The 25,746-nt window shown below is 42.5% G+C and overlaps 1 protein-coding gene and 1 long non-coding RNA gene across 16 annotated transcripts in view; one reads left to right on the top strand and one right to left on the bottom strand.

Moving 5' to 3' along the window:
* The window catches only part of LOC141048674 (uncharacterized), a 58,344-nt gene extending 51,445 nt beyond the window's left edge, over positions 1-6,899 (bottom strand). Inside the window, exon 1 of the long non-coding RNA XR_012220107.1 lies at positions 6,761-6,899. This is a non-coding gene — a long non-coding RNA (uncharacterized lncRNA). The remainder of the gene's footprint in view (positions 1-6,760) is intronic.
* Positions 1-25,746, top strand: part of PTPRF (protein tyrosine phosphatase receptor type F) — a 1,130,165-nt gene that overhangs the window by 811,557 nt on the left and 292,862 nt on the right. For 9 of the 15 annotated variants that reach the window (XM_073544488.1, XM_073544484.1, XM_073544486.1 and 6 more), the window contains exon 1: positions 3,864-4,342. The exons of 2 other annotated variants lie outside the window; for them this stretch is intronic. The gene's annotated coding sequence lies outside the window, so the exon portion shown is untranslated. Of the gene's footprint in view, positions 1-3,863; positions 4,343-5,287; positions 5,308-25,746 lie in introns of those variants that run through there. 4 more of the 15 variants (XM_073544492.1, XM_073544491.1, XM_073544490.1 and 1 more) reach the window with 2 other exon arrangements.

Here is a 25,746-nt window from a genome sequence, read left to right as displayed (position 1 = left end):
ACCTTTCCTCATAAGACAGGGTTTGCAGACCGGTCACCATTCTGGTCGCTCTTTTCTGAACTTGCTCCAATTTGTTGATGTCTTTTTTAAAATGTGGTGCCCAAAACTGCACACAGTATTCCAGATGAGGTCTGACCAAAGAGGAGTAGAGGGAAATAATGACTTCACGTGATCTAGACTGTATGCTTCTGTTAATACATCCTAGAATTGCATTTGCCTTTTTTGCTGCTGCATCACACTGTTGACTCTTATTCAGTCTGTGATCTATTAGTATACCCAAGTCTTTTTCACATGTGCTGTCACTTAGCCCTATTCCTCCCTTTCTGTATATGCTTTTTTCATTTTTATTGCCCAGATGTAGTACTTTGCATTTCTCCCTGTTAAAAACCATTCTGTTAGTTGCTGCCCACTTCTCCAGTTTATTTATATCTTTTTGAATCCTCTCTCTCTCTTCTCTAGTATTAGCTATCCCTCCTAGCTTTGTGTCATCAGCAAATTTAATCAGTTTACCCTCAATTCCTTCATCTAAATCATTGATAAAGATGTTGAACAATACAGGGCCCAGGACAGAGCCCTGTGGTACCCCACTTGAGACATTCTTCCAACTGGATGTGCAGCCATTTACGAACACTCTTTGGGTCCGATCACTAAGCCAGTTATGAATCCACCTAACAGTTGCCTTGTCCATTCCATACTTAGTCATTTTTTCAATAAGGATTGTATGAGAGACTTTGTCAAATGCTTTGCTGAAGTCAAGATATACTATATCTACAGCATTTCCTTGATCCACCCAATCAGTGATTCCGTCATAGAAGGAAATTAAGTTAGTCTGACATGACTTATTAGTTACAAACCCATGCTGACTCTGTTTAATCACTTCATTCTTATCCAGGTACTGACATACATGTTGTTTAATAATTTGTTCAAAGATCTTTCCTGGTATAGAAGTCAGACTCACCGGCCTATAGTTGCCTGGGTCCAACTTCTTCCCCTTTTTGAAGATAGGAACAACATTTGCTCTTCTCCAGTCTTCTGGCACTTCTCCTGTTCTCCAAGAATTTTCAAAGATTATGGAGAGGGGTTCAAAAATTTCTTCTGCTATCTCCTTCAGTACTCTGGGGTGTAATTCATCTGGACCTGGAGACTTGAATTCATTTAGGTTAGCTAAGTGTTTCCTCACTATCTTTCTGTTTATAGATATCCTGGATTCTTCTATTCCCTTAATAGGGAATATATATTTCATAGAGTTCTACATAGAATAGTCGCAAAATCAATTGTTGGCTTCTGTAAAATCATTCCCCATCCCGACATAAAATGACACATGGTTTACATACAGTAAACCATTTCATTTCATGTATTTTTATCTGTCCCTGACTAATAATTAAATTAGGGTTTGTGTGTCAAATTTGGGACATCTAGGTGTTAAATTAATGGGTTAATCCGTTGGAAAAAAATGTGTGGGCTCCCGCTGCAAAATCGCAACCAGAGAGGTAAAGCAGGTGAGTGAGGGCAGATTTTAAAAGCCTTGAGAGAGGCCATTGTTTTTAGCCCCCCGGCTACAAAAATCTGCCCCCAGAAAATGTGCCAGAAAATCTGCCCCTTTTCTGACACTTATCCGCTCTATTCCCATTGCCCTGTAGCGGTGGCTAATGGGTTAATATTAATGGGTTAATGTTATCTTGCAATTGGAAGGTGACATTAAGCTGATTAATAATGGAGTTTCTGCATTTTTTTCCCACGCTCACCAGTTCACCTCAGGTCAGCCAGTGACATCACTGAGGCTGAGGGGAGTCCCCTGGCTGACCTGAGGTGAACTGATGAGCGTGGGAAAAAATGCAGAAACTTTCCCACGGTAATTAGTTCATCTCAGGGCAGCCAGGGAGGCTGCGCAGAGATGAAATAATTCATTCTGGCAGTGGATTACACGGGGCTGGTCGCATTAGCACCGGTCCCTGTGTAAACCACTTAACCCTTTCTGATGGATTGCAGCGGGGGACCTGACTGAGCAGCGGAGAGGAAAGGATATGGTTGCTTTTTTGTTTTCTTTTTGTTACAGGTCGATGGTTTATTTTTGGGTTATCAGAGCAATAAATCTTGTCAAAAACTAGGTGTCTTTAAGTCATTAAAATAATTTTTAATTAATGTCTGTGTTTTTTAACCGTTTAATAGTCTAGGGTTAATAATGGATAAGTGTGTAATTGACACCTCTTCATGATTAATCTGATTAATGTCACCTTCCAATTGCAAGATGACTAACCCATTAATATTAACCCATTAGCCACCGCTACAGGGCAATGGGAATAGAGAGGATAAGTGCCAGAAAAGGCGCATCTTATAGATGCGCATTTTCTGTGGTGTCTGGGGGCAAATTTTTGTTGCCAGAGGGGGGCAAAAAACAATGGTCTCTCTCAAGGCTATTAAAATCTGCCCTCACTCACCTGCTTTACCTCTCTGGTTGTGATTTTGCCACGGGAGTCCACACATTTTTGCCAACGAATTAACCCCTTAATTTAACACCTAGATGTCCAAATTTGACACACAAACCCTAATTTAATTATTAGTCAGGGACAGATAAAAAATACATGAAATGAAATCGTTTACTGTATGTAACCATGTGTCATTTCATGTCGGGTTGGGGAAAGATTTTACAGAAGCCGGCAATTGAATTAGCGGCTATTCTGCTATGTAGAACTCTATGAAATGTAAATATATATATATATTAATGTCTCAAGGACATGTGTGTGTATATATATATATATATATGTGTGTGTATTCTATGTGTATATAGCTATTCTTTCGTTTGGGTTTTAACCTGTCATAGGGATCCATTATATGTCCATTTTGCAAGCCTGCGAGAAAATCTCGGCATACTGATGCTTACATGCGCAAAATACGCGACCACACCTTGATTACGGAGCACTATTTAGGGGACATTTCTCCGTATTGCACACGTAAACTACGGACCGTATTTCTCGTCGATTAGTGTGACTCCAGCCTAAGGAGAATTTAGGGAACACCAAAAGGTTAGATTAGTGAAGTGAGGTGATAAGCCTGTCTGAAAGAGGTGGGTTTCTAAAGCACACTTAAAAATGTGGAGGCTGGGTATTAGATCGTATAGGGTGGTGCATTCCAGAAAACTGGTGCAGCATCAGAGAATTCTTGAAGACTGAGGTGTAAGGTTTGGATTATGGAGGAAGTTAGTAGAGCTTTGTGGGTGCGCATAACATGTTTGTATTGTATTCTGTAGCAAATGGGCAACCAGTGTAATGACTGGCACAAGGTGGAGGCATCAGTGTAGTGGCTGGACAGAAATACAATAGGATTATGCAATGTCGGATACATTAGTTTCAAAATAAACAAAAAACTCCACAATAAAAAAAAAATGAAAAACATCATAAGTCAATACAGATTTATGCAGCCATGTGTCTAACACAGAAAAAAATCATATAAGAAAATACAATTAAAATGTGAAATAATAAAGATTCCGATTAAATTATTATAACCATTTTCTGGAGAGAGCAATATTGTGTTTCTAGGATTGTTGTTTATATTTTGATTGAACGTAAACCTTTAAAACTTCAAACTCTTCAAGCACGCCAAAATACTCGGAGACCACCCCCGAGCATGCTCTGGAAAACCCGAGCAACGAGTATACTCGCTCATCACTATTCATTTTCTTTTAGAAGGAAGTCTTTTTCTTCTTTTTTTCTGTATTGATTTCTATTCCAATATCATGGCTTGTGTATTTAACGTAAATCAAGCAAACTCTATTCTGCACTCTGGGGTGAAATAGTTAACTTTTTTTTCTACCCAAAGTCAAACAAAAGCCTTGGTGAATGAGAAAGGCGTGTATCTCCAGCGAAGCCAAACCCCTGCTCGAAGGGCGGGTGAGGTGGTCACACAGCAGATCCCTGCTGCTGCTTCTTGTTCCAGCAGCAGATCCTTGTTGGAAATAGCAATATATCACTGGGAGAAGTTACAGGTAAACCCTGCTCTCCTCGCCTTCCCCTCCAGCCTCAGGGAGAGAGGGCTCAGCACACACAGGGGAGAAGCTGGGAACCGTTGAGTTCTTCTCACCGACTCATGGATTAAACAGCATCGTTCGGATACAACTAAGGAGAAACCTCCGACTTTCCCCTTTTTTCCCCCCTCTGGGTTGTGGAGATCAATGAGCCTTCTTCCCGAAACCTTTGTTGGGCTTTATCCTCTTCCGCGTTTGGAATAAAACAAAGGCAGCAGGGAAGGGATTCCTCCCCGGAGCAGGTGCTGCTCTACACAGCCTGGATCTTCATGTAGAAACCCTATGTGCCTTCAGTCCCTGAACGCTGCTTTCATCCATCAGGTTGGTTTCTAGGTATAACTTGTATACATAGCACGTTCTCTTAGTCCTTCTTTATGGAAATGCACCTGTATATAGGACATGGCCACTGTCTGGCTGTTCATATGGAGACCCTTAACCTCCCTTTGTATCTAAACAATGTGGTAGACACATAGGAGCTTGTCTCCTGGAGAAGAAGTCTTCCGCTTGTTCCCTGGAAATCTATGGTTGATACAATGTTATCTTTTAATAGTGAGCTCATAATAAGGCCCCTTCATTGTAATCCTGCCTAAAGTAAATCAATGCCCCCCCCCCCAAAAAAAAAAAAAAAATTACAAAACCAGCATCTTGGTGCCTAATGGAAGTATCACCTCTTTAAGTAAGACATTAAGTCTTATTTTTTTGTTACAATAGTATCAGAGGGGGCCTCACTCTGGGGGGATATAGGGCATCTTGCACTCCTCTATATATCTTCTTACAAATATTTAACTGTGGGAAAGAGGTGTTTTATGGAGGAGTTGAGGGATGACGCAAAGTTTTGTGATGATCTATGCAATCCTGAATGTTTCGGACACTGGGAACAGACTCCGTTTTTGCTCAGACATAATCAGTTTGGGGACACGCTGTCTTCTCATCAATGGGAAGGGGGGGGCGGTTTTAGACAATTACTGGAATTCCTTGGTGTTCTTTAATTCACAAGCAAGACTTAAAACCTGAGAAAGCCTCCTGGCTGCATGTGCCAAGCTAATTGTATACCCTTGTAATACTGCAGTTTGTGTTTATGGCTGGGAATAGGGCCAGAAACACAATATTAGTCTATTTCCCAGGCTCAGCCAAGGGAGTCTCTGTTATTTCTAAAGTGGTAACGAGGAGGACACGCAGCACGTTGCAGTGCATCAGTGAAGGAGAAGGGGTTAATGTTCCCTAAACGATTTTGATGTTTCCATATTGCAGGCTTTAATCCGCTCACAGCAGCAGTTTTGAAGAGTGTAAGTACAGGACACTATTCCCTTGTCCTCTGTTATCAGCTGTGGGGTAAAGACCAAGGACATGCATGGCTGGAGGTGTCACTTGGCACAAATATTTGTGCAGCTTGGATGGCAGAGTCTATCGCAGGTGTTTATAGGGGCTGTTGGTCATAGGGACAGGAAGTACGCTGGGTATATAGGTGTTGTCTTCACTTTGTGTTTAGTAACGCAAAGTGTAATTTATGGCACCAGGAACTTTGTAATAATTTAACTTTAAAAACTGATGCAAAAATTCAACTTTTTACTATTTAGCTGCTACAAAATTAGTCTTTTTCTGGTTTTCCAGTAAAGGGGCCTGGTGTTTCTTGGAACTAGCAAGAGGTTTGCGTGAAGATAGAAGGAGCAAGAGTTGTCAATTCTACATTAAGCAAGGAGCCATTAAAGTGGATTTTCCAGAAGGGGAAGGTTTTTTTTTTTTTGGTTAAAGCGCTTACCCCCATAGTAAAAAAAGTTGGGCCTTTAAAATGTCAAGATGCCACCGAATTTGGCTTTTATTTTTATAATGTGTTTTTCATAAGATTCAATAATGAGGTGATCTCAGTTTTCAGTGGAGGTGTAGCTGCATAACTGTGGTCACCTCAATGGGGAAATAGGAGGGGCAGTGTGGTGGCTCAAGTTTTAGCACTTGCTTTGCAGTGCTGGGGTCTTGAGCTCATATCCCACCAAGGACATAAAAACTCCTTGCCTATGTTATCTTCTCCCCATTTTTCCGTGGGTTTCTTAGGCCTGGATCACACTTCCGTTTTTTTAAATCCGTCCAAATCCGTTGTTTTCCGTTAAAAAACGGATCCGCCATGTTCTTGGCGGATCCGTTTTTTTTCCCCATAGACTTGTATTAGCGGCTACCGCGGATCCGTCAAAAAAACGGATCCAGTAGCATCCGTTTGCGGCAAAAAACGGAAAAGGATCCATTTGGCGGACACAAAAAACGGATGTGTGAAACAGGCCTTACGGGTCCTCTGGTTTCCTCCTACTCTCCAACAACATACTCATAGGGAATATAGATCGTGAGCCCCAATGGCGACAGTGATGATGATATCTGTAAGGGCAGTGGAAATATTTGTGCTATATAAGTGAGTCAAATAGGGGTACCATTACTTGGAGGTATCTCTCTAGGTAAATTTCACTTCATTTCTTTTCTTGGTGGCAGCCAGATAGATATGTGATAAATTAGTCAAACTGCTAGAAATTACATTTGGTTTAAATGGGTGTGTTATTCTCTTAAAGATGTTTTTGTTTTTTCCGAAGACTTTAATGTAAAGTCCTGCATACATGGACCAGATAGGTCTGATCCTGGAGAAAAATCCATTTACAGATATAATCTGACTCCTTAAGAACATTGTGGATTCTTTCCTATTTTTTTCCTCTAGGAGCCTCTGCTGACACAACTCCTGGTCAGTTAACCTAGTCTTACTTGTCAGAGTGGAAGAAGAAAAACTCCTTCAGCATTGTAATCCTTGAAGTCTCTTTTCGGGTACTAAATGGTTGGCATTCGCTTGTTGTGTGTCTTGTATAGTCGCCGTGGACACTTTCTTTGCTGCAGAACCATGTTGGGACGTTGCTGAAATGAACAAACCATCAATAGTTGTATTAACAAATGAGGCTCGAGCTGCAGCTGTCTGAGCTCCCAGCCACCTGTTCTTAATATGTCCCCACCTGTGACTTACATCTCTTCGCCTGGCAAGAGAATGCGAGCAGTCGATGGCAGCTTGTAAATAAACGCACGGGGTGATGCAGCTGGTTCCAGGGCTGCATTTTCCGTGCTGAATGATGAAACCTCATGTAAATATTTATCCATTTAGCGCCTTTTACCTGACTTCTCACAGTAAATATGACACACACTGGAGAGTTTGGTTAAGAAAACACATTGTCAATGATCCGAATGTACATTGTACTGTCAATTCTGCAATTTTACCACGCCATGGGAATATATTGTTAGCAAGCCAAAAGTGGGGGTCTTTCACTCTGGAGCTTCATCTATTTAGCGGGGTGGGAAGTGGCAACAAAATTCATCTTTCACGCTGGAGGACCTGGCAAGTCAATGCAGGACATCAGACTTTTTAAATGGGAATTGTGTGTAATACGTCATTACCCCTGTGGTGGCACTGCAGGGAAATTGGATAACTGCTGCATAGTTTCCCTCACAGATCACAGCAGTTTGCCAGGAGAGACCTTTTTAATGAGAAGAGTTTGTCCAAAATGTACAGTTCCTTGAAAGAAAGTAAGTCTTTCATGTACAAGGGGCTGTGCAGAGTGTTCTGCTTACAGATCAGCTCCATCATATTTTGCCCATTAATTTTGTGTTTTTAGGTAAATACTTGTTCTCTATCACACAGGTGAAGAACCAGTCAAACCAGTCCACTATTGAAAACAAGGCAGAATTATTTCCAACTACATAGTTGTCAGGTTGTATACTTTAACGGAGTGCAAGCTCTGACATAGGTTTCGGTTGCATTTAATCATTTTGCATAAGTTATTGGCATATGTTTGTACACACTTTACAGGCTATAGGATTGCATCTGTATACTGTTAGTTTGGGAGTGTCTTGTGGCACCATGTTCAGTGATATCATTAAAAGTGAAATTTAAAATGTCACCAGTCCCATTTCACCAGTGGAAAAAGTCACAAATTTTTATATATCTCTGTTCTGCACAAAAAAGTGTATTTTTTTATTTATTTTTTTTTTTAGGTTTTGATCTCGCTTTCGTCACGCTAAAAATATTATGGGAGACTTTCACTGCAAAGGGATGTTGTTTGTTGCACAACACATTTAATTTGACTTATTTAACGTTTTGGCATAGAGTTGAGTGCAAATATACACCTTTTAGCTTTCACTGCGTCTTGTTTGTGATTATTATTATTATTATTATTATTATTATTATTGACAAGTGATAAGTTATAAGAAGTGATAAGACTAATGTCAGCTCAGCTGTACCTGTCAAAATCGACTGGTTCAGCCAGTGGTCTGGATTTTTGGACAGTTTATCATTCCGGCATGTCCGATTTTACACTGCCGATCGTATTGTCTCCCGAAGATAAGCCGCCACCAAATATTTCTGGAAATGGCTCCCGTACAGACCACAGGATCGCTGGCTGATCCAAACAATCAGGGCAACTGTTACCACCCACCTTTCGTGTCTCCCTTTTTCCTCATAGACTGTAAACTTGCGAGCAGGGCCCTCATTCCTCTTGGTATCTTTTATGATCTATGTGATTATTGTTATGCTGTAATGTCTATTGTCTGTACAAATCCCCTCTGAAATGTAAAGTGCTGCGGAATATGTCAGCGCTATAGAAATAAAATTTATTGTTCTTATTATCGCTCGAGTCGTACGAGTGCTCCTGAGTATGGGAGAGCCAGCTCAATGATCAGCCATCGAATGTGTATGGCAGACTTTGCTTGTGACAGTAGATAGCAGATTCATTATCTGTATCATAGTGCAAAGCCAATGTCCTTAGTGACAGTAGTGCCCTCCGGAAGTTATTGCTGTGGGATCAGGGCCATTGGACTGTGATTCCTTTTGCAGATCACAATCACTATTTCCTGAAGTCATTGCAATGAGATTTCTGTCCCCAGAAAGGAAACACCTTTGACAGCTGGCCTTTTTTTTCTCTTTGTAAACTTTATCTCTTGTATTGTTTCACCCAAATGTAATATGTTAGTGTCACTGATAACAACCACTCCTGATATAACTCCTATGGCTATTGCTTCTAATTCCCGGTTTCCCTAGTTGCACATGAGAATATATTTTAGCCACCACCAAGGGAATTGATGACCAAGCTTTATGCAAGCCACAGAGAGGTAGGTGGTGGAACGTGGGCAGCAGACGTTAACCCATTGAGTGTATACCCCCAAATCTCAGACCATTCAACCATTTCCAGCTCTGATGTTGTTCCCAGTACTCTCCTCAAACTGGATATCATGGAAGTTCTTAGGGTAAATTCAAAAACTGTAGATTATTTGCAGAAACTTCTGCAACTGAAAATCAACTCCTTTCATCTAAGGCTATGTGCATACGTAGATTATGGTCCTGCGGATTTTTCCGCCCGGATTTGTAAAAATCCGCAGGTAAAATCTCAGGTCAAAAGACCTGCAGTTTACCTGCGGATTAGCCCTGCGGTTTCACACCTATACAATGGAGAAGGTGTGAAACCGCAGCAGATTCCGCACAAAGAATTGACATGCTGCGGATTGTAACCCGCAGCATGTTCACAGCGATTTTGGCTTTACCATTGCAAACGATGGTACTGTACAACGCAGCAGAAACTGCACTGTGTGCACATAGCCTAAGTGGTGGGTTATATCTGCAGCAGGTGCATGGACTCCTGCAAAACCAATTCAGATGAATTGAATCAGAGATTTCTGCAAGAAATCTGTGTATGAATTTGCACCAAGGGTGTGTACACATTGCATTGGCTTAGGAGGATAGAAAGATTTGCTACGCATTTATAGGAACAGTGTTGTTAATGTGATTCTAAGATGGAGAATATCTGCAATTTAAATTGACCAAAGATGCTTATGGTAACTTACCCTGTGGATGTCACCGCGGATTGTAATGCAGAGAGCAAAAGTGTGACAAATCGGCACCATTTCCACAATGAAATCCAAAGGTTTTTCACTGCAGCTTTCCTTTCGTGGATCTTCTACAGTAACTCATGTGCACTTGCCTAAAAAAAGATTTGTGATTCATCCAGATAAAGTGAATCATGATTTTCCTTGTGATTTTAGCAGTTCTCACACTGTCTAAAATTAACAGAAATAAAATTAATCCTTTAGCTAATGCAAGCAGATATAGTTCTTGCGGATTGTGGAACAAGCGTTTAATTATATATGTATGATTATATTAAAACAGAGCTACAGACGCATTGAGCTGTTTATGCAGCCTGGTAATTTTTTCTCTGGTTTAGCTGCAGTTTACAATTTTTTTTTTTCCCTCTTACTGTAATGTAAATATCTACACATTAAATTCCTGCAGAGCTTCAGTGTAAAGCATAGGGGAAGGACTGGGAAGCAGCCTGAGCCTCTAGTGAGATGGAAGATGGATTTCGGACATCTTCAGACTCCCAATTCACAATGGAGTTAGGCAGTAGTGATGGACAAACGTGCTCGGATAAGCGGAAAATGGTGTTATCCAAACATGCTTGTGTGCTAACCGAGTGTCTTTGGCGTACTCGAATAATATGTTCGAGTCCCTGCAGCTGCATTTCTCGCGGCTGACCGACAGCCACAGCACACGCAAAGATTGCCTAACAAATAGGCAATCCGTGTATATGTTGCGGCTGTCGAACAGCCGAGAGAGAGACAGCTGCGGGGACTCGAACATATTTTTTCGAGCACATGGTTAGCCCATGAGCATGCTCGGAAAACACCTTATCCGAGCACGTTCGCTCATCATTATTAGGCGTAGGAGTCACTAAGCAGGTGGGGTCTTATATACATTTTTAACTTCGCAATTGTTTATCTGTAGCAGGGATCACCAGCTTGTGTCTCAGAAGCCACATGCATGCGACTCGCGGGCCCATGATGCGTGGCTCCTGGCTTTCTTCCGACTTGATATGTCAGCACCAATTTTAGCAAAACTCTATAAAGATGGTGATTTTAGTGAGTAAAGTAAGGCTATTTGCACACTGTGCGGATTCACCCTTGGATTTTTCCACACGGATTTTGCACAATCCGCAGGTCAAAAGACCTGCGGATTACCCTGCGGTTTTGGCCTGCGTTTTCTGACCTCCACAATGGAGGAGATGGTAAACCGCAGCGGAATACGCAGAAAAGAAGTGACATGTCAATTCTTTCTGCGGATTTGAAACCGCAGGCAAAACCGCGCAGAAAAATCTGCACCGTCTGCACAGCGGTTTCATTTTTCCATAGGCTAGAATGGTACTGTACATCACCTGCAGTTCTGCTGCGGATCCACAGGGCCAAATCCGCTGCGGATCCGCAGCAGAATCCGCACCGTCTTCACATAGCCTTACCCTGCACAGAAAAGCAAATCTGCATGTATGTATGCTGGTGGGGATAGGCTGATTAATATAGTAAACTAGAGGTGAGATGGTACTCCATTTAGGCAAATGGAAATTGCAGCCCCCAGTGGTAAAATAGAAAAATAATAAAAAAGCTAATAAAGTGATACATTTTAATTTTGTATTAGGAATTGATTATATAATCAATAATTATAAACATCGCTGCACCTTCCCTTTAAGGAAGGGGGACACAAGATTTTGGTGTTCTTTCTGTGGGGTAGCTTCGCTTGTCATTGTATTGGGTCTGTAGGGGCTTTTGGTGTAAGAGGGAAGGGTCCCCGTGAATGTGACTCACGACCATCCATCAGAGCTGAATGTGGCTCTACTAGTTAAGAAAGGTTGGGGACCATTGATCTACAGTCACAGGAACATCAACATTTTTACAGCATTCCAACTTAGAATAATGGGTAAAGTTGCTAGTGAAAGCTACAGCGCTCAGCCAACCCGGGCATCTGAGGCTGGCCATAGCAGTTCAATTACTCTTAATCATTATGTCTCTCGTGCCAAAATGATCGGCTACAGGTGATGGATCTTAGTTGTTACTAATTAAATGCTATTATCAGGTAAAAGGCACAAAGATGCAAATGAGCCGTATATGCCACAATGAAACGGAAATGGAGCAATGCTGAAAGGGTCATGGGGCAAACCTTTCCTTACCATTGCCAGGACGTATAGAAATCTGAGTCACAGATATAACAAGCTCCCATTTCGCATATATATGCAGAATAAAATGTCACTTCCTGCCACTCAGTGGCTGTATAGCTTGTAAATAATGACGATAACTGCTTAGTTGTGACACTTTGCTGTGAAAATTAGAAGGTAAATATTATTCGACTGTCAATATTCAGTTTCCTAGGTCTCTTTTGCCTCTTAGGATGTAGCAGGCGAGAGGGATGAAGACATTCAGATGCAGTGTATTCTATCCAGGTGTAGATTGCAATTACAGAGGATGCATAAACATTTATCACACACTAATTTCACCATTCTGTTTCTCTCATAATTACGTGCGCTACATCTCTCTATTACCTGGAAGATCTGTTCATCCTGATCTCCTGCTTCATTAATAAAATGTGAAGTATTGTACAGACCGATACATGAGCAGTAGGAGAAACGTGTAACTGTAGAAGAATATAGATTGCAAAATCGTGTCTGTGAAAAGTTGGGCGACATATCTGATACCTGATTGTTGTTCTTCTAAAGAACTGACACTAGAAAAAAAGAACAGTTCTGCTTCCTCTGCTGCACTGGTTTGTCCCCCTCTTTGTCATCACCGAGGGGCCAGTGACAGGGACATAGGAACAGCAGGTTTTTCCACATTCACTGAAGTGTAGAAACATTTGTCCTTACAGAAAAGCATCAGTTTATTGTTCTTTTGTGAACAGGTTGGGTTAAAATGAACCTATGGCATCTGTGTGCGCTTGAGCTATGACTAGATCGAGTCATGTTCCAGAGCCTGTGCCTGTAGGAGTTGTCCTGCCGGTGTTGCGGTAAAGGTGGGATATACGTGTGTGTGTGTGTGTGTGTGTGTGTGTATATATGTATTTATGTGTGTGTGTATGTGTATATATATGTGTGTGTGTGTGTATATATACAGTGCCTACAAGTAGTATTCAACCCACTGCAGATTTAGCAGGTTTACACATTCGGAATTAACTTGGCATTGTGACATTTGGACTGTAGATCAGCCTGGAAGTGTGAAATGCACTGCAGCAAAAAAGAATGTTATTTCTTTGTTTAATTTTTTTTTAAATTGTGAAAAGTTTATTCAGAGGGTCATTTATTATTCAACCCCTCAAACCACCAGAATTCTGTTTGGTTCCCCTAAAGTATTATGAAGTATTTCAGGCACAAAGAACAATGAGCTTCACATGTTTGGATTAATTATCTCTTTTTCCAGCCTTTTCTGACTATTTAAGACCCTCCCCAAACTTGTGAACAGCACTCATACATGGTCAACATGGGAAAGACAAAGGAGCATTCCAAGGCCATCAGAGACAAGATCGTGGAGGGTCACAAGGCTGGCAAGGGGTACAAAACCCTTTCCAAGGAGTTGGGCCTACCTGTCTCCACTGTTGGGAGCATCATCCGGAAGTGGAAGGCTTATGGAACTACTGTTAGCCTTCCACGGCCTGGACAGCCTTTGAAAGTTTCCTCCCGTGCCGAGGCCAGGCTTGTCCGAAGAGTCAAGGCTAACCCAAGGACAACAAGGAAGGAGCTCCGGGAAGATCTCATGGCAGTGGGGACATTGGTTTCAGTCAATACCATAAGTAACGTACTCCACTGCAATGGTCTCCGTTCCAGACGAGCCCGTAAGGTACCTTTACTTTCAAAGCGTCATGTCAAGGCTCGTCTACAGTTTGCTCATGATCACTTGGAGGACTCTGAGACAGACTGGTTCAAGGTTCTCTGGTCTGATGAGACCAAGATCGAGATCTTTGGTGCCAACCACACACGTGACGTTTGGAGACTGGATGGCACTGCATACGACCCCAAGAATACCATCCCTACAGTCAAGCATGGTGGTGGCAGCATCATGCTGTGGGGCTGTTTCTCAGCCAAGGGGCCTGGCCATCTGGTCCGCATCCATGGGAAGATGGATAGCACGGCCAAGAACCTCCGCTCCTCCATCAAGGATCTTAAGATGGGTCGTCATTTCATATTCCAACAAGACAACGACCCAAAGCACACAGCCAAGAAAACCAAGGCCTGGTTCAAGAGGCAAAAAATCAAGGTGTTGGAGTGGCCTAGTCAGTCTCCTGACCTTAACCCAATTGAAAACTTGTGGAAGGAGCTCAAGATTAAAGTCCACATGAGACACCCAAAGAACCTAGATAACTTGGAGAAGATCTGCATGGAGGAGTGGGCCAAGATAACTCCAGAGACCTGTGCCGGCCTGATCAGGTCTTATAAAAGACGATTATTAGCTGTAATTGCAAACAAGGGTTATTCCACAAAATATTAAACCTAGGGGTTGAATAATAATTGACCCACACTTTTATGTTTAAAATTTTTTAACATTTAACTGAGCAACATAACTTTTTGGTTTGTAAGATTTATGCATCTGTTAATAAATCCTGCTCTTGTGTGAAGTTTGAAGGCTCTAACTTATTTGCATCTTATCAAACCTGCTAAATCTGCAGGGGGTTGAATACTACTTGTAGGCACTGTGTGTGTATATATATATATATATATATATATATATATATATATATATATGCTATCTCTGTGTTTACAACTCTGCAAGCTTATATCTGGTAACCAGCTTTTCCAATCTCTGCTCTGAATCCACTCCTGTGTCTCCATTCAATGTCAGCAAGCAGTTAATCCTGAATGCTATCTCTGTGTTTACAACTCTGTAAGCTTATATCTGGTAACCAGCTTTTCCAATCTCTGCTCTGAATCCACTCCTGTGTCTCCATTCAATGTCAGCAAGCAGTTAATCCTGAATGCTATCTCTGTGTTTACAACTCTGCAAGCTTATATCTGGTATATAGTTTTTTCAACTTACTCTGCTTGTCCCCTTATGTTGTGAGGTCAAGAAACTTTTCAAAGTGCTTTATGATCCATGTAGTGCTGGACATGTGTTTATTTGACCACAACATTTTATTGGGTCCTGGTGTCTCAATTTAGTGTGATTGATTAACGAGAAGAGAAAGAGCTAAAAAAAAAACAAAAAAAAACAAAACTTAGCCTTAACCTCCTATATATTCATACCTAGCTAGGGGGAGCATTTATGCAGGGGTGGCATTTATGCACATGTAATCGAAGTACATGTATCAAAGTACTACTGGCAGTTATAACATGGCAGTAAGACAGGGCAGGAGACAGGTAAGACATATATATGCATCTACTCCCTGTACATTAGGAGTACAACAAATATATACCATATGCATTTGTTTAATTTTAATCCTGGCCACTGCATTCACACACATCCACCGCCCTGGCATTAACTCTCTACACTCCATACATATCGGCCCCTCGCTCCTTTCCTCTCCTATGTATAGCACTCACGCTCTTTTCACGTTGTTAAATTGCACAGATCCAGTCAGTCCCACCATTCAACATCAGAGACGCTCTCACAAATCACTTAACCATCTGCTCACTCTTTCTATCCTCCTTCTCCTAGTCGCAGGAGACATTGCTCCCAACCCTGGTCCCCCATTTTATAGAAAGTCAAACCCCCCGACTGCTACACTTAGAAACCCCTCTAATCTTATTAATATTCCCTGCCTGCCATCTGTCTCTCTTAATTGTGCACTTTGGAATTTTCGCTCAGTGTGTAACAAACTCTCCTTCATCCATGACTTCTTCCTTTCTAATTCTCTTAACCTCCTGGCTCTTACTGAAACCTGGATCCAGCAGTCAGACACTACCGCTGCTGCTGCTCTTTCATATGGGGGGCTACACTTCTCTCATACCCCAAGATCAGACAGTAGAGCTGGTGGAGGCGTTGGTCTGCTCCTATCACCAAAATGTACCTTTCAGGTTATCCCTCAAGTACCCTCACTTGTCTTCCCTTCTTTTGAGGTCCATGCCGTCAGACTCTACACCCCCTTCTCCATGCGTGTGGCGGTGGTGTATCGTCCTCCCGGCCCCTCCCATCAGTTCCTGGATCATTTTGCCACTTGGCTTCCACATTTTCTCTCCTGTGACATCCCTACCCTCATCATGGGAGATTTCAACATCCCCATTGCTCTTCCCCTCTCACCATCTGCTACTCACCTTTTATCTCTAACCTCCTCGTTTGGCCTTTCGCAGCTTACTAATTCTCCAACGCATGAAGACGGAAACTCCCTCGACTTGGTCTTCTCTCGGCTTTGTGCAGTGGATGATTTTGCAAACTCCCCTCTCCCGCTCTCTGACCACAATCTTCTTTCATTCTCTATAAAGAACTGCCAGGCCGCTCAGGTCACCCCCACTGTCCAGACTTATAGAAACATACAGGCCATTAACACCCAGAAACTTATGAAGAACTTGCAGTCTTCATTGGCCCCTATCTCCTCCCTCTCATGTTCTGATTCTGCATTGAAGCATTGCAATGAAACACTTCAAAGTGCCCTGGATGAATTTGCACCCCCTATAAATAGAACACCACAACGCAGACGGCGACAACCCTGGCACACGGTGCAAACACGTTTCCTGCAGCGGTGCTCCAGGTGCACCGAATGTCTGTGGAGAAAATCCAATCTACACGAAGATTTCATCCATTTTAAGTTTATGCTTAGAACATACAACACTGCCCTTCACCTCTCCAAACAAACCTATTTCAACACCCTCATCACCTCACTGTCCAATAACCCGAAACGTCTCTTTGACACTTTTCATTCTCTACTCAATCCAAGAGTACAGGCCCCAACCACGGAGTTCCGAGCTGACGATCTGGCCAATTACTTCAAAGAAAAAATTGACCAGATTCGACATGAAATTATCTCCCAATCACCTCATACCATGCACTGTCCTCCCTCCCCCACTGCATCTAGCTCACTCTCTGATTTTGAACCAGTCACAGAAGAAGAAGTAAGCAGGCTCCTTGCATCTTCTCACCCAACTACTTGCACCAGTGACCCATTTCCGTCACATCTCCTCCAGTCCCTTTCCCCTGCTGTCACCCCTCACCTAACTAAAATATTTAACCTCTCTCTCTCTCTTCTGGTATTTTTCCCTCTTCATTTAAGCATGCCATCATACATCCACTACTTAAAAAACCATCCCTCGACCAAAACTGTGCCGCTAACTATAGACCTGTCTCTAATCTTCCCTTCATCTCTAAACTCCTGGAACGCCTGGTCCACTCCCGACTTATCCGCTATCTCTCAGAAAACTCTGTTCTCGAACCCTCTCCAATCCGGTTTCCGCTCTTTACACTCCACTGAAACTGCCCTCACTAAAGTCTCTAATGATCTGCTAACAGCTAAATCAAATGGTCATTACTCCATGCTAATTCTCTTGGATCTCTCTGCAGCATTCGACACTGTGGATCATCAGCTCCTCCTCACTATGCTCCGTTCCATTGGCCTCAAGGACACCGTTCTCTCCTGGTTCTCCTCCTATATCTCCGACCGCTCCTTTACTGTATCTTTTGCCGGTTCCTCCTCCTCTCACCTTCCCCTTACTGTTGGGGTCCCCCAAGGATCGGTTCTAGGCCCCCTCCTCTTCTCCTTGTACACTGCCCCTATTGGTCAAACAATCAGTAGATTTGGTTTCCAGTACCATCTCTATGCTGATGACACCCAATTATACGCTTCTTCTCCTGACATCACGCCAGCCTTTCTAGAAAACACCGGCGATTGTCTAAACGCTGTGTCTAATATCATGTCCACACTATATCTGAAACTGAACCTGTCAAAGACTGAACTCCTGGTGTTTCCTCCCTCTACTAATGTACCTACACCCGACATTGCCATTTCCGTGTGTGGTTCCACTATTACTCCCCAGCAACATGCCCGCTGTCTTGGGGTCATACTTGATTCCGAGCTTTCCTTTGCCCCCCACATTCGATCACTGGCTCGCTCTTGTCATCTGCACCTCAAAAACATTTCTAGAATTCGACCTTTTCTTACTTTTGACTCTGCAAAAACTCTTACTGTTTCTCTTATTCATTCTCGTCTCGACTATTGTAACTCTCTTCTAATCGGTCTCCCTCTTACCAAACTCTCCCCTCTCCAATCTGTCTTGAATGCTGCAGCCAGGATCATATTCCTCACCAATCGTTACACCGATGCCTCTACCTTGTGCCAGTCATTACACTGGCTACCCATCCACTCCAGAATTCAGTATAAACTTATTACCCTCACCCACAAAGCCCTCCATGGCTCAGCACCACCCTACATCTCCTCCCTTGTTTCAGTATACCACCCTACCCGCGCCCTCTGTTCTGCTGATGACCTGAGGTTAGCATCCTCAATAGTCAGAACCTCCCACTCCCGTCTCCAAGACTTTACACGTGCCGCGCCAATTCTTTGGAATGCACTTCCCAGGTCAATACGACTAGTCCCCAATCCCAACCATTTTAAGCGTGCCCTAAAAACACATTTATTCAGACTGGCCTATCGCCTCAACACATTAACCTAATCTATCACTGTGTGGCACAGCCAAAAGTTTTACCATAACCAGATTTCCCGCATCATGTTCCCACATGCTTTATGCATCCATTAGCCCTCTGTGTCTGTACTGTCACACACTTAACATTATGGCTGGTCCATACAATCAGGGCAACTGTTACCACCCACCTTTCGTGTCTACCTCTTTCCTCATAGACTGTAAGCTTGCGAGCAGGGCCCTCTTTCCTCTTGGTATTTGTTATAATCTACTGTATGTGATTATTGTTATGCTGTAATGTCTATTGTCTGTACAAATCCCCTCTGAAATGTAAAGTGCTGCGGAATATGTCGGCGCTATAAAAATAAAAATTATTATTATTATTATTATTCTTATTATTATTATTAAAAAATATATATATATATATATATATATATATATATATATATATATATATATATATATATATATATATATATATATATATTACTAAATTTTGACTAAACTTACAGGTTTGCTGCATTTTCACAGTAAAAACATAGTTGAATTTAAGCCTATAGTATCTTATGCATTTGCTCTGGAGTTGAAAATGATTTATTGCTCATTGGTATCTGGCATTTCTAGACATTGTACAAAACTGTTTAGTAAGGCATAAAACATGAAATTGAAGCATGGCATGGACACTACTTTTTTTTTTTTTTTTTTCCAGTTCTTACAACATATCTTGGTGCATTTTGCTTAGGAAATCATCCCCCGTTACTATAATGTCTGCTGATGTCATAGTATAAAGGACTGAAGCTTGAATTTAAAAATGGCTTGTACCGTATTGGGATGTAAAGTCCGTGCAGTGATTTTTCTTGTGTGCATTTGTAAAGTTTCATCCAAGCAAAATTGTTAAAGGTATTTCCACTTGCAGGAAAGATGAGCTAAAACGCTTAAAAATAAACAGAGCTTGTACTTGCCCTGCTCGGGCTCAGTGTCGGCTCCCTACCGCTGCTTGGGTCTTGGCTGCAGCAATGATGTCACATCAACAGCACAAATCCACTACTGTAGCCAATCGCTGAGCTCAGCGGCTCATGCCGTCTATTGCAGCGCTACAAACGAGCTCATGGATGGCTCCGGCAGGGATGTGCGCAGTTGATGTGACATCACCACTGCAGGCCAACACCCCAAAACCCAAGAAGCCTGCGAGGATCCGGCGATGGACAGGGGGAAGGGCTGCCTTCTCTGTATCTTATTTTAGATATCCTAGAGCATTTGGGGTCAACCTTCCTGAAAGTGGAAGACACCTTTTAAGTTGTGTTTCTCCACAATAAGTTATCAAATACACATCATAGAAACCACGGGGGGGTTGTTTACCATTTGGGACTTTTTTCTAGTTAACATAAATTTTCATTTATTTCGGGATAAAAATCATTTTTTGCAATTGGATTTCATTAACTATTTTGCTTTTGCAGGTTCTGTTTCCCTGCACATTTAACTTTAATGTTGTCTGTGACCATAAATCTGCTGAGAAGAACCAAAAAAAAGTTTCAAGCTCTCCTGTCAAACTGCCAGAACACTCTTGCTGACGGGGGTACTCAATTAACTCATTTTGCAATCAGCAATAGACAGTGCAATACAGAGGCTTTTGAAGACAAACTGAACAAAATTGCTCACAGGGTAATGATACAGAGCCCCAGATAAAGACATGTCCCAGGCAATCTAGTGAGCAATGCCTCCTTGTAAAGACCATTAAAATTTGCACCAAGGACGGGGAAACACGGCGACTTGAACGAAAGTTCAAGTGACGGTGTTAAATTGCAGTGCAATACTAGTGAGTGGGGTCTAATTGTGACCCCCGAGGGTACAAGCAATTTTAAAATAATTTGGCGCAGTTGAGCTTCTTACGACTGTCTTGCTTGTATCGGGTGCAGTACCCTTGGGATCGAAATGTGACCCCCAGTTAACTTTTATTGTACTGGGATGTACAAGCAACACCTAGCGAACTTTGGTCGTGCAACAGGTATCACATCCAAAGTTTCTCTTTAGCCCTGGCCTTAATAAAAATAAATAAATAAAACACATAGCTTTGGAACTGTATGGTGAATTAAAAATAAAAAAAAAGGGGGGGGGCACAAGAAGAAATACTGAAGATAGCAGCCAGAATAGAATTAGCTTAAAAATGGCCACTTCTGACTTTGACAGGTGCTCTTTAATACATGGATATGTGTTGTGTGCATATGGAGCACACTGGTAATTATCTTTGCCATATCTATCCTTATGTAAGAGGCTATGGCAGACAGTCCTGTGCTTTTACTGGGGGGATTAGTGAAATGATTCAGCAGTCCTGTGATTGTAACTGGGGAAACCATTCTGCATTCCTTTGCTGAAATTCGGTTTGCTCAGGCGACCAGACGTTTCATCAGCGTTAAACCCTTGTTTGTATAGGAGTGCACTTTACAAGAGTCTCCATGACTGTAAAAAATGTCCAAAATCTGCATTGGCCCCGGCAGGACTACACATTTTAAAGAGACTCTACAAAAGCAAACAGAAGGCAGAGAGTCTGTTTGAGTTTCAATGCATTCCTGGAGACAGGACTCCCCCAGCACCCACCCACCCACAGGGCTTTGTGTGGCAGGACAAGTATGGCAGATACAATGAAGGCATTTGTTCTCATGTCAACCCTTCCCCCACCTGCACAAAGGGAATTGCAGTCTTGTCCTGACATGAGCTGTGCAAAGACAGACCACAATGGCTAATAATGGTTTAACTGGGTGCAGGAGGGAACAAGACACCACCCTTAACCCAGACATTTTTGCAGGTGACACCCTATGCGGGGGTCATGTGACTCCACATTGTCTGCATGTATGCTAGGTGCTCAAACTATGTCTGTGGCTCTGACCTCCAGGGTCAATGCAGGTATGTGTCTCTCTGAATTTACACCTCATACTGTCCATTGATGACCTTCTGATGTGACTACTTTACTTTTTTTTTTTTTTGTGTAAAGTGTCGCCTTCTAGAACATTATTGTTATGGCAGCTGCATTTTTCAACTTGTTTACTTACTTTTCCAATTTTTTTTTTTTTTTTTTAAAAACCAAATGTAAAATTGTCACTTTTCAATGTTGACGCAATTGTCTTTTGGCGCTTTGTAAATTACATCAGTCTCCTATATTATGCAGAGCTGCTATGCCGAGCAAGCCGGTATGTGTCGGCAGAGGGTTGTTTTTCTATATGTAATTGATAGAAGCCGGCTGAATGCTCGTTTGCTCACAGGTAAAGCTTGCGACCCCAAAAAGCACACGCAACGTGGGCCAGGGGCAAGACATATCATTGGTGCAGCCGCACAAGAGCTCAAGAAGTAAGGAGGCCATTCCCACCTCCAAAACAGGTGGACGTTTGCAATGTAAGCTACTAGACTGTAAAGGGCCCATATATTGTTCTTGCCTAGCGGCCCTTTTCTGTCTTTGTCCACCCGTGTGTTTGGCTGTCTGAGCCTATGTTTTCAATGACGAGACCGGAGTAGGCCACAAACAAACACTTCTGGCTGTGGCTTAACTTCCATTTTTTTTTTTTTTTTCTTTTGATGTGGTGGGGGGATTCGGGAGACACACCTACACATTGGACAGTCGTCACACTGACAGTAGGGGTACATGACAACTGCACAGTGAGCCTTAGGATACACCAATATTTGGCTGACAGGACACTGACACCAGGGGTGCAAGACAATGACTCGTTGGCAATTGGTGGCAACAATGAAATACTTAAAGGAATCTGTTGTCAAGTTTTTGCCACCTAATCTGAGAGCAGCATATTTCAGGGTCAGAGACCATGATTCCAGCAATGTGTCACTTTCTGACCATACACAATGTACACAGAAAGCAGCCAATCAGTGGTGTGGGCGGGTTCTACAGAGCTCAGCATTCAGAGCACTGCTAGATCTGCAGCAGTTAAACCAGTTTTTTTTTGTTTTTTTTTTTCAAAATGACAGCAAGCAGCCCAATAAGTGATACATTGCTGGAATTGGTGCCTATGCCTCTATATTATGCTTCTGTCAGGTGGCGTAGCAAAACCTAGTGACAGATTCCCTTTAATCTGATATCTGTCGTGTATCTGTGGGGGGGATTATATGCAGCTGTGTGGTAACTTGCAAAATCCAAAATCTTCTGTCTTAGAACCTGTGAAACTACCTAAGAAGTTTAAACAGGGATCACGTGAGGTCTTAATGGATTCTTACATCCTCTGTGATAGAAACTCCTACACCAGCATGACATAATCCTGCTGAAAGATGGCTGTCAGAGAATGAAATCGGGCTTGTAGGGGGAGTGAGGATAAAGCAGGGTGAGGCCTCAGCTCCATAATCCATTCTTATCAGCATTCTGACCTCTCCCCTTGCAGCCCCCTCTGTCTGAGCCTACTCTTCTCTGCCAGTAAAGTCCCACAGAGCATTGTTCCTGTGATCCCTGTGCCTGGGGAGATCTCAGCCCTGCTGCCTGACGCTACAAGTTTAACCTCTTTCCATTAATACACCTTCATATTTTACACTGCGAAGCTGCCAGCAATTCTGCACACATCCAAAGAATACAGGATTAAAAGGCAGCAGCACAGCATTGTGGGTGGAGAATAATCATTTTATAGCGTTTATAAATGCAGCTCTTTTGTGCACAAGGTTCACTCCCTGTATTTATTCTTATAATAATACGGGAACGTGATGGTAAGACCTGGAGAAAAGCCCGGTTACAGTCTTTACAAGCCTCCTTGCCTCTTCTCTGTCCTCAATCACAGATCTGCTTCTAGCTGAAGACTCGAATGATCTGAGACAGACTGGTTGCTAGGTATTCCCTATCTGATAGAGCAACCAAGGTGTCAGACACGGAGCAATATTCTGGGGTTGTATAATAAGACCTATAGATATAAATATCCTGATTTAAAGGCGCCAAATACATGAAGAGGCACTCGCCTCTAGTGTGCATCCGCCAGAATTTTTACTCAAGCCAGGGCCATGAATTTGTCAGGTAGGCTTCCTCACTCTGCACACCTTGGTGTAGTTTGATGGGATGACCATAAAAATGGCCAAAGTTGCAGAAATTTTGCAACATCTCAAGGTGTTTTCCATCAGAATTCTGGTAAAAAATCGATGATGAATAGGATCCAAAGTCCCCCCCCCCCCCCCCGCCCTTCCCAAACACATTAAATTAAATTAAAATTGCTAAAAGTTAAATATTTCAACCAAAACTATCATTCTACAGCTAAAAACTTACAAAAAAACACCAAAAAAAACACATTTTAGCCAATCCATGAAGTGACGTTGGATGTTTTTTACAATTTTTTTCAGTCGAAAGGGAGACCAATACTTAAAAATTATGTCACCTGGCAAATGACTGTTTAGCATGTTCAGGGCTGCCACCAGGATTTTCAGGGCCCCAAACTGGCAACATTTTTGGGCCCTCTTGAGACTCTGCCCAGGCTCCACCTCCGCCCCTCGAACCTTCCACAGTCCCACCTCCCACTCTTGGAAAAACTCAATTTCTGCACCACTTCCTCACCAATCACACATTAACAGTTCCCATCAAACACCAGATCACACACATAGTCATCAGCTTTGGTTTTGGCCAAAAGATTTTTTTTAAGTCGCCACAACGACAATGTAGACTCTTCTGGCAGGGTCCTACTCTATTGTAACCTATTAAACATTTCATAAAATATCAAATACTCCTTTTTTAGGTATATTTTTGTTTAGTTTTCTTTAAGGGAATGTGTCATATACATTTTTTAAAATTCTCAATTATACCACATACAAGGAACAAATACCCCCACACCATGGCCAGACCACATATTACTACCACATAGTGACCGATTAATAGCACATACAGAAACAAATACTGCCAAACCATGACCAGCCCACTTATTACCACAGGAGCTCTGTACAGAGTGTATAGTGTACATTTAATACAGTGATCATCAGTGACATTATACATGGGGCCCCACTTCTTTCTGCTCACCGGGCCCCATACAGCAGTAAGGGCAGTAATGCCCTTATGGCAGCCCTGAGCATGATGGTCGAGTATTTGGCAGTATGTTCACACGGGCAGATTATCGGGAAGCACTTTTTCCTTGGAATACTCCATCCCCATAATCTTGGCAGTGAAAATGCACGGGGAAAAACCTATTTCTCCACTATCTCAACTTTATCTTGCTTTTTCTTGCTGGATAATTAGTAGAAAAGCTTACAAACTAATATTGTCTGGATGTTTTTCAATGCAATTGTCTCAAAATATGGGCACTTATGGAAATAAAAGGACATTTTTACTGTGGAAGAGGGAATAGATAAATGGAAATTTCCTTTTAGATTAGTGGCCATGTATTGTAATGAAGATTTTTTTTTTTTTCTCTTTTTCACATTTTTCACACTGGACTGATTGGCTGCTTGTCTTTTAATTATTATCCGGCTTGGTTGTGGGTGACGTGTTCCAAACCTCTGCACCTTTATGTCAAAGGTTTATGGTCTCAGACCCTTCGGCCAGAGCAGAGATGCAATAAAACTAGAGTTATTACAGATCACACCCCTGGGCCTTGTTCTAGAACAGATGTGACTACAGTGGGGCTATATCCTGCCCCCCAGCCACAGCAGGCTCTGTAGCTACCAGCGCACTGGAGTCAGATTGCAATAGACCATTATATCTCACAGCTAATAAAAACCGTCCATACCTGAAGAGCAATCCCCTAAAATAAGGGTCCTTTTACATGTAAAGATAAATTGGTAAAAACAGGAAATATTCCAAGGCGGAGAGTGTACACTTTATGGTCACCAATCCTCTCTGGTTCGTTGGACTTGTAGGATTAAGACACCCCCCCCCCCCGTCACAGTCAGCGACGCTACAGCGGTCCCGACAACGATACGACCTGGTAGGGATCGTTGCTGCATCGCTATGTGGTCGCAGGTGAGATGCCAAACAGTCATATCTTCCCAACGACGCAGCAACGATACGGCCACCCGTAGAGACCTTTGTAACGATGTCGGCAGTTGTTGGAACCCTGTCACACAGCAGCTACTCTGACGATTCAGACCTCGAATCAACGCAAATCCACGCCTATGTGTCTCGCTAACGAGGTTGTTGGCAAGGTGTCAAACATACCGATGCATGCTACCCAGCGGGACCTCAATGATCAAAAAAATGTCCAGGTCATTCTGACCCAAACAGCGATCTCACAGCAGAGGCCTGGTCGCTGCTACCTGTGAAACGTAGCGAGATCGCTGCTGAGGTCACTGTTGCGTCTCAAAACTTGTGACTCACTAGCGATCTCGCTAGCGATTTCGCTTAAGGCCCCGTCACACACGCCAGCGAGATCGCTGTGT

This window comes from Dendrobates tinctorius, unplaced genomic scaffold (genome assembly GCF_039654945.1).
Source record: "Dendrobates tinctorius isolate UK_male_01 unplaced genomic scaffold, ASM3965494v1 ptg000138l, whole genome shotgun sequence".
In the NCBI taxonomy this organism is placed as follows: domain Eukaryota; kingdom Metazoa; phylum Chordata; class Amphibia; order Anura; family Dendrobatidae; genus Dendrobates; species Dendrobates tinctorius.
This window is presented reverse-complemented; position numbering and strand designations above follow the sequence as displayed.